Genomic DNA, 12,819 nt, shown 5'->3' with positions numbered 1-12,819 from the left:
ATTTATTTACTCATGATAGACACAGAGAGAGAGAGAGAGACATAGAGACACAGGAGGAGGGAGAAGCAGGCTCCATGCCAGGAGCCCGGCGTGGGACTCGATCCCGGGACCCCAGGATCGGGCCCTGGGCCAAAGGCAGGCACTAAACCGCTGAGCCACCCAGGGATTCCCCCCCCCCTTTTTTTTTTAATATTTATTTATTTATTTATTTATTTATTTATTTATTTATTTATTTATGATCGAGAGAGAGAGAGAGAGAGAGAGAGAGAGAGAGAGAGAGGCAGAGACACAGGCAGAGGGAGAAGCAGGCTCCATGCAGGGAGCCCGGCGTGGGACTCGATCCGGTACTCCAGGATCGTGCCGTGGGCCAAAGGCAGGCGCTAAACCGCTGAGCTACCCGGGCTGCCTGCACATGTCTTTTTAAATTAGAGTTTTTGCTTTCTTTCGGTAGATACCAGTAGTGGAATTACTGGATCATGTGGTAGTTCTATTTTTAATTTTTTGAAGAACCTCCCGACTGTTTTCCAAAGTGTCTGTACCAATTTGCATTCCTACCAACAGTGTGCGAGGGTTCCTTTTTCTCCACATTCTTGCCAACACCTGTTGTTTCTTGTCTTTCTGATTCTAGCTGTTCTAACAGGTGTAAAGAGATGTTTTACTGTGGTTTTGATTTGCATTTCACTGATAATTGGTGATGTTGAGCATCTTTTCATGTGTCTGTTGGCAATTTGTATGTATGTCTTCCTTGGAAAATGTCTGTTCATATCTTCTGCCCATTTTAATCAGATGATTTTTTTTTTTTTGGTATTGAGTTGTATAAGTTCTTCATATATTTTGGTTATTAACCCCTTATCGGATATATCTGCAAATATCTTTCTCCCATCCAGTAGGTTGTCTTGTGGTTTCATTGATCATTACCTTCACTGAGCAAAAGCTTTTTATTTTGATGTCGTCCCAATAGTTTCATTTTGCTTTTGTTTCTGTCACCTGAGGAGGCAGATCTAGAAAAATGTTATGGCTGAGGTCACAGAGATTCTTGCCTGTATTTTCTTCTAGGAGTTTTATGGTTTCAGGTCTCACATTTAGGTCTTTATTTTATATTTTTAAAGATTTTATTTATTTATTCATAGGAGACACACACACACACAGAGAAAGAGAGAGAGAGAGAGAGAGAGAGGCAGAGACATAGGCAGAGGGAGAAGCAGGCTCCAGGCAGGGAGCCTGATGCAGGACTTGATCTCAAGATGCTTGGATCACACCCTGAGCCAAAGGGTGTGCCACCCAGGTGTCCCTTCACGTTGGTCTTTAATCCATTGTGAGTTTATGTGTGTGTTTGGTGTGAGAAAGTGGTCCAGTCTCATTCCTTTATATGTGGTTGTCCAGTTTTCTCAGAGGTTTGTACTTAAAACAAATAATTTGTTTAAAAAATAAAGAAATAAGGCAGACTGGGTGTCTCAGTGGTTTAGCACCACCTTCAGCCCAGGGCGTGATCCTGGAGACCTGAGATGGAGTCCCATGCTGGGCTCCCTGCATGGAGCCTGCTTCTCCCTCTGCCTGTGTCTCTGCCTCTCTCTGTGTCTCTCATGAATAAATAAAATCTTTTTAAAAATAAATAAAAAGAAAATGATATGTGCTGATAGACATGTGTGATGGTGCTTCACTTCTAGACACAGAATGAAGAAGACATCCAATTAAGGGACGGATATTTTCCCCACTAATGCTTTCATTCATTTTTTGCATCTCTTTTATCTACCTTTGGTTTTTATTTAATCCCAGCTTAAAAAGCATATCATACTGAGTCCTTCATTTTTCCCAACCTCATTAATTTGACTTTGTCATGTTTACCTTAGATCCAGAAGAATTCTATAATGTGTATAGAGTCGAGCCATGCAAACAAAACCAAAGTGAGAAACTGTCCCGTGTCTCACCATTCTGCAATCTTATAATCCACACATCATAATACTGCTTCCCTATAGGTCAGGTGCAAGTATCTAAACCCTAGGAAATTGCTGATTTAGAGATTTACACTTGACCTTCCCCACTATGACACGTCTTACTCCACAGGCAAAAGAATTAAGGGGTTGTGCCAAATATAAAGTTTCTATATTCCAATTATACTTTGGGGGACCAGAGAAATGACCACAGTGTTCATACACATAATGGACCCATTGTGAGCCAGACAGGACCAGGCTTCCATTGATGTCCAGGCCTCTATCCTGTCCCCACCCAAAGAGGGATATGTGATGAAGATTATTTATTTATTTATTTATTTATTTATTTATTTATTTATTTATCACTCATTCATTCATTCATTCATTCATGAGACATACACAGAGAGGGGCAGAGACATAGGCAGAGGGAGAAGCAGGCTCCCTATGGGAAGCCTGATGTGGGACCCGATCCCAGGACCTGGGATCATGCCCTGAGCCAAAGGTAGATGCTCAACTGCTGAGCCGCCCAGGCATCCTGTGATGACACTTTGGGTTTTCAGAGATACATGTGAACTTGGATTCTGTGTCCAATTGTCCAGGAAGTGTTCATACATTGCACCTCCCCTAGGGCACAGTTATCCAAATAAGTGCCATCAGTTCCTTGGCTGAAGTCTAGGAGGAATCATTACTATATACATTTGCTTCATGTTCTGAGGTCCTGGGGTCCCAGCCTTCCTTCAGTCAGTGCCTTCCAGATCCAAACATTGTCTCAGGTAATGGAAGGCAGGCAAAGACTTATTACTTTGTATCGGGGTCATTGCCATAGTCCCTGGTGAGCATCTTTTGTTTCTTCTAATTGTACGGACTGAGCAGCGGCCCTGTTGGCTGCCTATCTGTCTGCCTTCTGGGATGCTGAGTTTTCATAGCTGTCACTGTAACTCTCTGTGGATCAGGCCTCCCTGGCTGCCACCTTGTCTCTGTTGCTCATTACAATCATTCTGATCTGCTGGCTTCCGACAGTTTGAAGTGCTGCCATCAGGCCTCTGCTGTTTGGGAGTTGGTCATCCCAGGGTGACAGTGATCCTATTCCTGCGATGGCATCTTTACTGTCATCCCACCACTCTGCTTTTTACTGATTCTGATGCACCTTCACTGTGCCTTCCTTACTAATTTGTTTTTTGTGGGGGCAGCCCGGGTGGCTCAGTGGTTTAGCGCTGCCTTCAGCCCAGGGCCTGATCCTGGAGACCTGGGATCGAGTCCCATGTTGGGCTCCCTGCATGGAGACTGCTTCTCCCTCCGCCTGTGTCTCTGCCTCTCTCTCTCTCTCTGTGTGTCTCTCATAAATAAATAAAATCTTTAAAAAAATAATTTGATATATGTATATCCTGCAGGTCCTCATCTGGGGCTTTTCCCAGCCTTAGGAAGCATGTCCATGGTAGCATGGCCGCCTCTCTGAGCCTTTTAGGCATGCCTTGCCTCCCTTAGAGTGGGCCTTACCTCATCATGCCATTAAGAGCCACCTTAGCCATATAACCGTACCATCTTAAAGGATAAATACCAGTGTGATAAAGCCAGTGTTCTGGGATGATGCTCCCAAAGCAATACATGCTCCCTTAACCAACTCTACTTTCCACCCTCTTTGAGCATCCTTTGACACTTGTCCCATGTGTTGTCTCTAGAACCCACAGCTCCTGTCCTCCATCACTGGGTCCAGCAGAGCCCAGCTAGGCTCTGTAATAACTTAATCCTAGTTATTAGTCTCATGGCCAGGGGAGAGGGGCAGGGGGGGTCCTGAGGAGTTCATGTCCTGGAGGGCTGAGGCCAGTTCCACTTTCCATCATTTCTGCTCCCACCATCTTACTTTGTTTCCTGATAGATCACACTGTTTAGGGCATTCTTTCCAGTAATATACTTGCAGTGGGTTCAGAGTGTCCCCCTAAAAACTCATGTCTTCCTGGAACCTCAAAATGTGACCTTATTTGGAAATAGGATCTTTGCTGATGTAATTAGGTGAAGGTGATGTCAGAATGGATTAAGGTGGACTCTAAATCCAATGATTGAGGTCCTGATAAGAGAAAGAGAGGACAATAAGGACACAGAGAGAAGATGGCCATGTGAAGATGAGTGACAGGTTGGAGTGGTGCAGCCTGAGCCAAGAACTCCTAGGGCCCACCAGAAGTCAGAAGAGGTGAAGAACACTTCTCCCCTAGAGCCTTCAGAGAGAGTGTGGCCCTGCTGACACCTTGATTTGGGACTTGCAGCTTCTGAAATGTGAGAAAATAAATTTCAGTTGTTTTAAACCATTCAGTTTGTGGTACTTTGTTATGGCAGCCCTAGGAAACTGGTCCACTTGGTACACCATTGTTAACTGTAACCATTGCTGGGAGATGTTTTATTTTTTATTTTATTTTTAAAAGATCAATTTGAAAGCAAGAGAGAGCCCATGTGCACTTGCAGGGTGGGGGCAGAGGGAGAAGGAGAGAAGAGAATCATAAGCGGACTCTGCACTGAGCACAGAGACTCATTGACTTGGGGCTTGATCTCAGGACCCTGAGATCATGACCTAAGCCAAAACCAAGAGTTGGATGCTTAACCAACTGAGTTGCCCAGGTGCCCTGGAAGATGTTTTAAAATAAACTTTATGTGGATTATATCTATTGATATTTACTCTAGAAGAAATTTAAAAGAGGGGCACCTGGGTGGCTCAGTGGTTGAGCATCTGCCTTTGGCTCAGGTCATGATCCTGGAGTCTTGGGATCAAGTCTCACACTGGGCTCCCTGCAGGGAGGCCTGCTTCTTCCTCTGCCTGTGTCTCTGTCTCTCTCTCTGTGCCTCTCATGAATAAATAAATATTTAAAAATCTTTAAAAAAAAAAAGAATGGGATTGTTTATTTTATAGCTTTGCAAATCTCTGTGCTATGGATATTAATAGAAGACAGCTGGATTCTACTAGCTCCTTCTGCACTCAATGTGTTGCAATACATTGTTTCAATGGAAGCGTTTGAAAACACACATAAATAGTTGGGAAAAGGAGGAGTATTTTATTTTATTTTATTTATTTTTTTTTAAATTTTTTATTTATTTATGATAGTCACACAGAGAGAGAGAGAGGCAGAGACACAGGCAGAAGGAGAAGCAGGCTCCATGCACCCGGAGCCCGACGTGGGATTCGATCCCGGGTCTCCAGGATCGTGCCCCGGGCCCAAGGCAGGCGCCAAACCGCTGCGCCACCCAGGGATCCAAGGAGGAGTATTTTAATATTTTAGTAGTCTTGGGCAGCCTGGGTGGCTCAGTGGTTTAGTGCCGCCTTCAGCCCAGGGTGTGATCCTGGAGCCCCGGGATCGAGTCCCATGTCGGGCTCCCTGCATGGAGCCTGCTTTTCCCTCTGCCTGTGTCTCTGCCTCTCTCTCTCTCTGTGTCTCTCATGAATGAATAAACAAAATATTTTTAAAAATAGTCTTTTCAGAAAATTGTGGGTATTTTTATTTGCTACTATGCCAGAATTCAACATATGCTAGCTCCTTAAAGGTGAGTCACAGTATAGAATCTGAAACCATATTGATGTACTACTTTTTCATGCTTTGTTACATTAAACTCCACTGAGCTATCTGGCTTTTTTTTTTTTTTTTAAGTAAGCTTTATGTCCAGTGTGGGGCTGAACTCACACCCCTGAGATGAAGAGTCACATGCTCCACTGGCTGAGCCAGCTAGGTGCCCCGATCTGGCATTTTGAACTGGTCTTTTACCCACGTGTCACTATGTAACATCATACATTAGTCTTCTGAAAAATATAGGTCCTCTGAGTTATGCAGATCTTCCAAATATTGGGTGATTTCATTATATAGTTTCATTACACATCAGGTAGTCTCTGGAAAAACCCTGTATATTTGTTAGAGAATGAGAATGAAAAAGGCAAATAATATTTTGGTGTATTATAAATAGATTTGATCTCACGACCCCCCCCCCCCCAAAAAAAGGTCTCAGGGACCTCCAGGTGTGCACAAGCACACACTGGGAACAGATATAGTTCAGAAGACAAAATGTGGAGATGACGTGGAATCATAAAACAAAAAACAAAACAAAAAAAAACCCCACCATCCAAAAGAGGGAAAAAAGAGCAGAGGACAGATGGAAGGCACCAAAAACCAAATAATGGAGGAGCGGCTCAGTTCGTTTGTCAAAGGATGCATGACCATGACTTCTTCGTGACCAGAAGACTGTCATGGGGCAGGTAATGACCAGCATAGTCAGAGGACTTGAGAGTCAGAGGACCATGGTCTAAGAACAGTGAGGAGTGAGGACACTGCTTTTGCAAAACTCTGGGTTGAAGATGTAAAGGGGTATACCCTCGGGCAGCCCCCGTGGCTCAGCGGTTTAGCGTCGGCTTCGGCCAAGGGCGTGATCCTGAAGACCTGGGATCGAGTCCCGCATTAGGCTGCCTGTGAGGGGCCTGCTTCTCCCTCTGCCTGTGTCTCTGCCTCTCTCTCTTTCTGTCTCTCATGAATAAATAAATAAAATATTAAAAAAAAGAATGTATACCCTCATTGTTGGATACTATGCTATACAGCGACAAATGCAAGCAGACTACTGCTTCTGGCAATCACCATGGCCACCTGCCACACTGACGTTTGCATAGTGAATGCCTTCAGCAAGGAGGAGAGGACAGGTGGGAGCCTTCTGGGGTGTTGGAGATATTGTCATTCATGGTCTGGGAGGGGGGGTTAATGGTTGTATTCCTTTTGTAGTTAACATAAAATTATTATTAATAATTACATTATATTATAGTTATAATTATTTACAGTAAAATTATACTAATTACTAAATCATTAATATATTTTATGTTTTATAATTATAAGTTGATAATCAACTGCACAATGATGATTTGTGCATTTTTTCTGCATGTATGCTTTACTTATAAATATCTAGATGGTTTTGGTACTGTGTGGTATCATAGGTGTGATGGTAGTGCCTAGCACATGGCCTGGAATGTAGAAGATACTCAATAAGTAGTTGTTAGGTGCATGAGAATAATCATCATTAATTAGTCATAATGTCGACTACCATTTATTGACTTCTTCCTATATACCAGGCACTGCTCTCAATGAGTTTTACATATTAACTCATGTAATCCTCATAAAAAGCCTACGAGGTATATTCTGTTATCTTTACTTTGTAGATGAGGAACTGAAGTGCAGAGGGGTCAAGGAAATCATCTAAAGCCGCACAGCAAGTAGGTGTCTGAAAGTGGGTTCATGCTAAAGGGTCCAGGTCCCTTCATTTTAACCTCTTTACCAAACTAGTTAGCCTTCCCATTTACTGATTATGAAATGAACCCCCTTCAGGACACTCACACGGTTACCAAGTCCAACTTATGTTACTGTACCACTGAGGAAGAAAAATCAACATGTGTTCTATCCCTTAGTGACCTGGGCATTTAGGTGAGCATTTGGAGGTGTCTCCCAAATCTCTTGCCAGGCAAGAGCTTGGTTAGGAAGAGTCCTTTCTCTGGAGAGCCTGCAAACCCACACATAACAGCCTCTACAGGGGTGGGGCTGGGAGCCTGGGAGCTGCGCCCTCCGGCCCTCCAGGGTTCTTCCCAACTCACACATTTGCATGGGGCCTGATTTAAGCATCTCTAGCAAATAAGGGCCCTTTGACTCTTCAAACAGCACTTACTTGATGCATGAAACCGGCATTGTTTTCCTCCAGGGCCTTTGAGAAACTGTAATTATACCCCAGTTTTTTATTATCATGTGTGTGACAAAAATAGAACTTCCCTCACTCTGAATGGCTTTTGTTGTAATCCCAGGGCTCCTTGTATAAGTTTTAGTAAGGAGAAGTTTATTCTGATAAAGATAAAAGATAAAGATCTGAAGAAGGCAGGTGAGCCCAGGCTGGGCCTGGTGAAGCGGAGGATGCCGCGTCTGGGGGTCTCAGCCCCTAGGTGGAGCCACAGAACTTCAGACCCAGCGACCAAGGGCCACCAGGTTTAAGGAAGGAAGCAGAACTCCACAGGCTGAAGGCGCTTTGAAGCTCATGTCTCACTAACACATTAATGTATAGACATCTGGTTACGGCTGTAGTTGTAGATTTACAGTTTGACCTACTTAAAGTTGAAGAGATGATTTCTAAATGCTTCATTTGGAAGATGAACCTCTGTGTGTCTTCTCCACATAATGACCCACTTATTCTTGGCTTGCCCTCTTCTTGCATTATGGCACCTGCTTTCAAATGGATGGTTTATTACTTCTGGGTTTCCTCAGAATTGTTCTCTGTGGGGTCCAAGGCCCACGGCTTGAACTTACAGGTGTTAGGAGTGGGGTGGATGCCAATGAGGTCTCTAAGCAGTCCTTCCTGAGATACTGCTTGTCCCTTTCCAGGCGTGGGACAGGTGAATTGTGCTCATCTACACATGGGCAGTTTCGGGGGCACACGCCCCGTGTTTACTAGGCCTCTTCTCTTGCATCGCTCTGGGTTATAAATTCAAGCATACATGAAATCTTCAGTTTAAGAAATTTTATTACGCTTAATGGAATTAAGTATACTACTAGTCAATATTTTAGCATGCTTGTTGTTCTCATCTCTTATCTATTCTCACCATACTGTGATGGGATTACTGATGAAGCAAGTTGGACATAGAGCATAGGTGACTTGCTTAAGTCATGATCTCAGTGTCATATTAAGCTCAGGCGGTTAGGAGTCTAACCCTAACCAAGACAGCAAGAGAGAGCACTGGAGCAGGGGCAGAGGGAGAGGGAGGAGCAGACTCCCTGCTGAGCAAGGAGCCCAATGTGATCCCAGGATCCCAGGATCATGACCCGAGCTGAAGGCAGACACTTAACTATCTGAGCCACCCAGGCATCCCTAAATAAACAAATAAAATCATTTTTAAAGGGCAGCCCGGATGGCTCAGCACTTTAGCGCCGCCTTCAGCCCAGGGTGTGATCCTGGAGACCTGGGATTAAGTCCTGCATCAGGTTCCCTACGTGGAGCCTGCTTCTCCCTCTGCCTGTGTCTCTTCCTCTCTCTGTGTGTCTCTCAGGAATAAATAAAATCTTTTTTTAAATAATTAAAAAAAAGTCCATAATCCCACTTTCCAGACACACCATTCTTTAAAGATTTTATTTATTTATTTATTTATTTGAGAGAGAGAGAGCACAAGCCAGGGGAGAAGCAGAGGGAGAGAGAGAAGCAGACTCTGTGCTGAGTGTGGAGATGGACTTGGGGCTCAATCTCATGACCCTGAGATCACCACTTGAGCTGAAATCAAGAGTCAGACTCCTAACTGACTGAGTCATTCAGGAAACTACCCCCCATTGTTTCCTTGTTGTTGTTGTTGTTTTTTAAATTGCAATGTATAACAGATACCAAAAAAGCACAAAACTTGCATTGGCAGTATAGAAAAAATGATGAACCTGTACACCATTATCCAGGTCAAGAGAAGAAACATGAATACCTCCCTACTCCCCCATTCCACGTCACCCTCCCTGATGACAACATTCCCCATTCCATTGGAGGGATCCACTATCCTGACTTTTCTGACAGTCCTATATCCTTGTTTCTCTTTATAGCTTTTTACCACCTACTTATATTTTCCTAAAAGAGCTATTTATTTTCCATTTATTCTTAGCAAATTTCAATTATACAATACAGTGTTCTCAACTATAGTCACCACGTTATATATACATTAGATCCTCAGACCTTATTCGTCTTATAGCTAAACCCTTGTACCATTTTACCAACCTCTTCCTCTTTCCCCCAATGCTCAGCCCCGGCAACCACTTTTCTACTCCTTGTTTCTATGAGGTCAATGTTTTTTCTAAAGGATTTGACACAGAAGTCATGCCATGCAGTATTTGTCTTTCTCTCTCTGGCTTATTTCACTTAGCATAATTATGACCTCCAGGTTTATCTAGTTGTTGCAAATGACAAGATTTTCCTTTTTTTTTAAGGCTGAGGAATGTTCCATTGTATGTTTATATTTATTAAATTATAATATATAATTTATAGATATGAAATTTTCTTGATCCTATTCATCCATAGATGGACACTTAGACTGTTTCCACATCTTGGCTATTGTGAATAATGCTGCAATAAACATACAAATGCAGATATCTTTTTGAGAAAAACAATTTCATTTCCTGTGGAAATATATCCAGAAGTGGGATTGCTATATTATATCTTAATTTCTTGAGGAACCGCCATACTGTTTTCCCTAATGGCTGCACCTTATTTGCATTTCTACTAACAGTATAAAAGGATTCCCATTTCTCCTTGTCTTTGCCAATACTTAGCTTCTTGATAACAGCACAAATAGAATGTTTGCTCTTCTATGCATGGCTTGATACTATATATTCTTCTTTTTTTTTTTAAGATTTTATTTATTTATTCATGAGAGACAGAGAGAGAGAGAGAGAGAAGCAGAGACACAGGCAGAGGGAGAAGCAGGCTCCACGCAGGGAACCTGACGTGGGACTTGATTCTGGGTCTCCAGGATCACACCCTGGGCTGAAGGCGGCGCTAAAATGCTGAGCCACCCAGGCTGCCCATCTTTCTTCTTTTCCTGCATGTTGTGATTCCTCATTGTGTGTAACTAAGGTTTGTGGGTTTTCATGGCTAATTGGCTACTTGGTATTGCCCAGGCGAGTGTACTACAATCTACCAAGCTAGTTGTACTGTTGATGGGCATTTGAATTCCAGCTTGGAGTTATCATAAACAATGTTGCTGGGATCCCTGGGTGGCTCAGTGGTTTAGTGCCTGCCTTCCGCCCAGGGTGTGGTCCTGGAGTCCCGGGATCGAGTCCCACGTCAGGCTCCCTGCGTGGAGCCTGCTTCTCCCTCTGCCTGTGTCTCTGTCTCTGTCTCTGTCTCTGTTTCTCATGAATAAATAAATAAAATCTTTTTAAAAAATAAAAAAAATAAACAATGTTGCTGTGGCTCCTCTATGAAGCCATTTGGGTGACCTCATGCTCAATATATTGGATATGTGGATGCCCAGGTGGCTCAGTGGTTAAGTGTCTGTCTTGGGCTCAGGGCATGATCCCAGGATAGAGTCCTGCATTGGGATCCCTGCAGGGAGCCTGCTTCTCCCTCTGCCTATATGTCTCTTCCTCTCTCTCTTTCTGTCTCTCATAAACAAATAACTAACTAAAACTAAATAAATAAAAATTTTAAAATATTGGATATGTATGTATCTGGCGGTAGGATTTCTGGGTCAAAGGCTATGGCTGTTTCCGACTTAAATAATTATTTTCAGGGCAGCCCGGGTGGCTCAGCGGTTTAGTGTTGCCTTCAGCCCAGGGCCTGATCCTGGAGACCCAGGATCGAGTCCCACGTCGGGCTCCCGGCATGGAGACTGCTTTTCCCTCTGCCAATCTCTCTCTCTCTGTGTATCTCTCATGAGTGAATAAATAAAATCTTTAAAAAAAAATATTTTCAGCTATTTTCCAAATAGGCTGCACCAATTTATTTTTCTACCATCAGTGTATGAGAGCCCCTATTGCTTCATATCTGATACTTCATATGGACTTGAAAAAATAATAAACCAGTCACAAGGTTAGATAGTAACAGTGCAAAAATATATAAATGACAGGTACCTGGGTGGCTCAGTTGGTTAAATGGCTGACTCGATTTCATCTCAGATCACGATCTCAGGGTCCTGGGATCAAGCCCCCCCCCCTCCCCCCCGGCAACTGGCTCTGCGATAAGTGGAGAGTCTGCCTCAGGATTCTCTCTCTGCTCTTCCCCTCAAATAAATAAATAAGTCTTTAAAAAATATACATACAGGGGCGCCTGGGTGGCACAGTGGTTGAAGTGTCTGCCTTTGGCTCAGGTTGTGATTCCAGGGTCCTGGGATCAAGTTCCACAACAGGCTCCCCATGGGGAGCCTGCTTCTCCCTCTGCGTATGTCTGTGCCTCTCTCTGTGTCTCTCATGAATGAATAAATAAAATCTTTTAAAAATAAAATAAAATGAAATATATATGTATATATATATAATATATATATATGAAAAGCAAAGGCCTCACCCCCTTCCCTCAAAGGTTACCAGTGTCAATAGCTTCTTAAGTATCTTTCCATAACAATTTGCAGAAATTATTTAAATAATATAATATATATAAGCTTTTTATTTTTATTTTAAAAAAATATTTTATTTTTTTTATTTGAGAGAGAGCATGAGAAGGGGAGGGGGAGAGGGAGAAGCAGACTCCCGGCTGAGCAGGGAGCCCAATGTGGGGTGGGGCTCCATCCCAGGACCCTGAGATCTTGACCTGAGCCAAAGGCAGACATGTAACTGACCGAGCCACCCAGATGTCCCTATATGTAGGCTTTTAAAATGACAATTTGTGGGTATTATTTCTAGCCCAAAGAAAGAGTGGGGAAACCAAGTAGAATGAATCAAATACCTGCTGTGGTCCAATATGTTGCTATAAACCTCTGTTGAGTCTATCATTGGTAAAATATTTCCTGAGAGCTTGTTATGTGTTTGGCACTCTTCTAGGGGCTTGGCATACAGTCATGAACAAAATAGTAAAAAAAAAAAAAAAATTACTCCTGCCCTCATGGAACATGCATTCTGGTTGGTGAGACACCATAAATAGATGAGTAAAATGTATGTTAAGTGGCATTAAGAGCTAAGGGGAACAAGTCAGGGAGAGGATAGGGGGTGCTGAGGAATTGCAGTTTTAGACAGGTGGCCAGGAAAGGCCATACTTATGGGTGATATTTTAGTAAAGACCCAAGGAAGTGAGGGCTGAATCTCACCGGTGCTTGAAGAAAGAGGGGTCGGGTGTAGTCAAGGACTGTCTGAGGAGTCACAGGGTCAGGGACTAACTGAGCAAGGGGGAGAGCAGAGATGAGGCCTTCTGGACGGAGCTGTGGGCAGGTTCT

The sequence above is a fragment of the Canis lupus genome, chromosome 5 (assembly GCF_003254725.2).
Source record: "Canis lupus dingo isolate Sandy chromosome 5, ASM325472v2, whole genome shotgun sequence".
Taxonomy (NCBI): Eukaryota; Metazoa; Chordata; class Mammalia; order Carnivora; family Canidae; genus Canis; species Canis lupus.
This window is presented reverse-complemented; position numbering follows the sequence as displayed.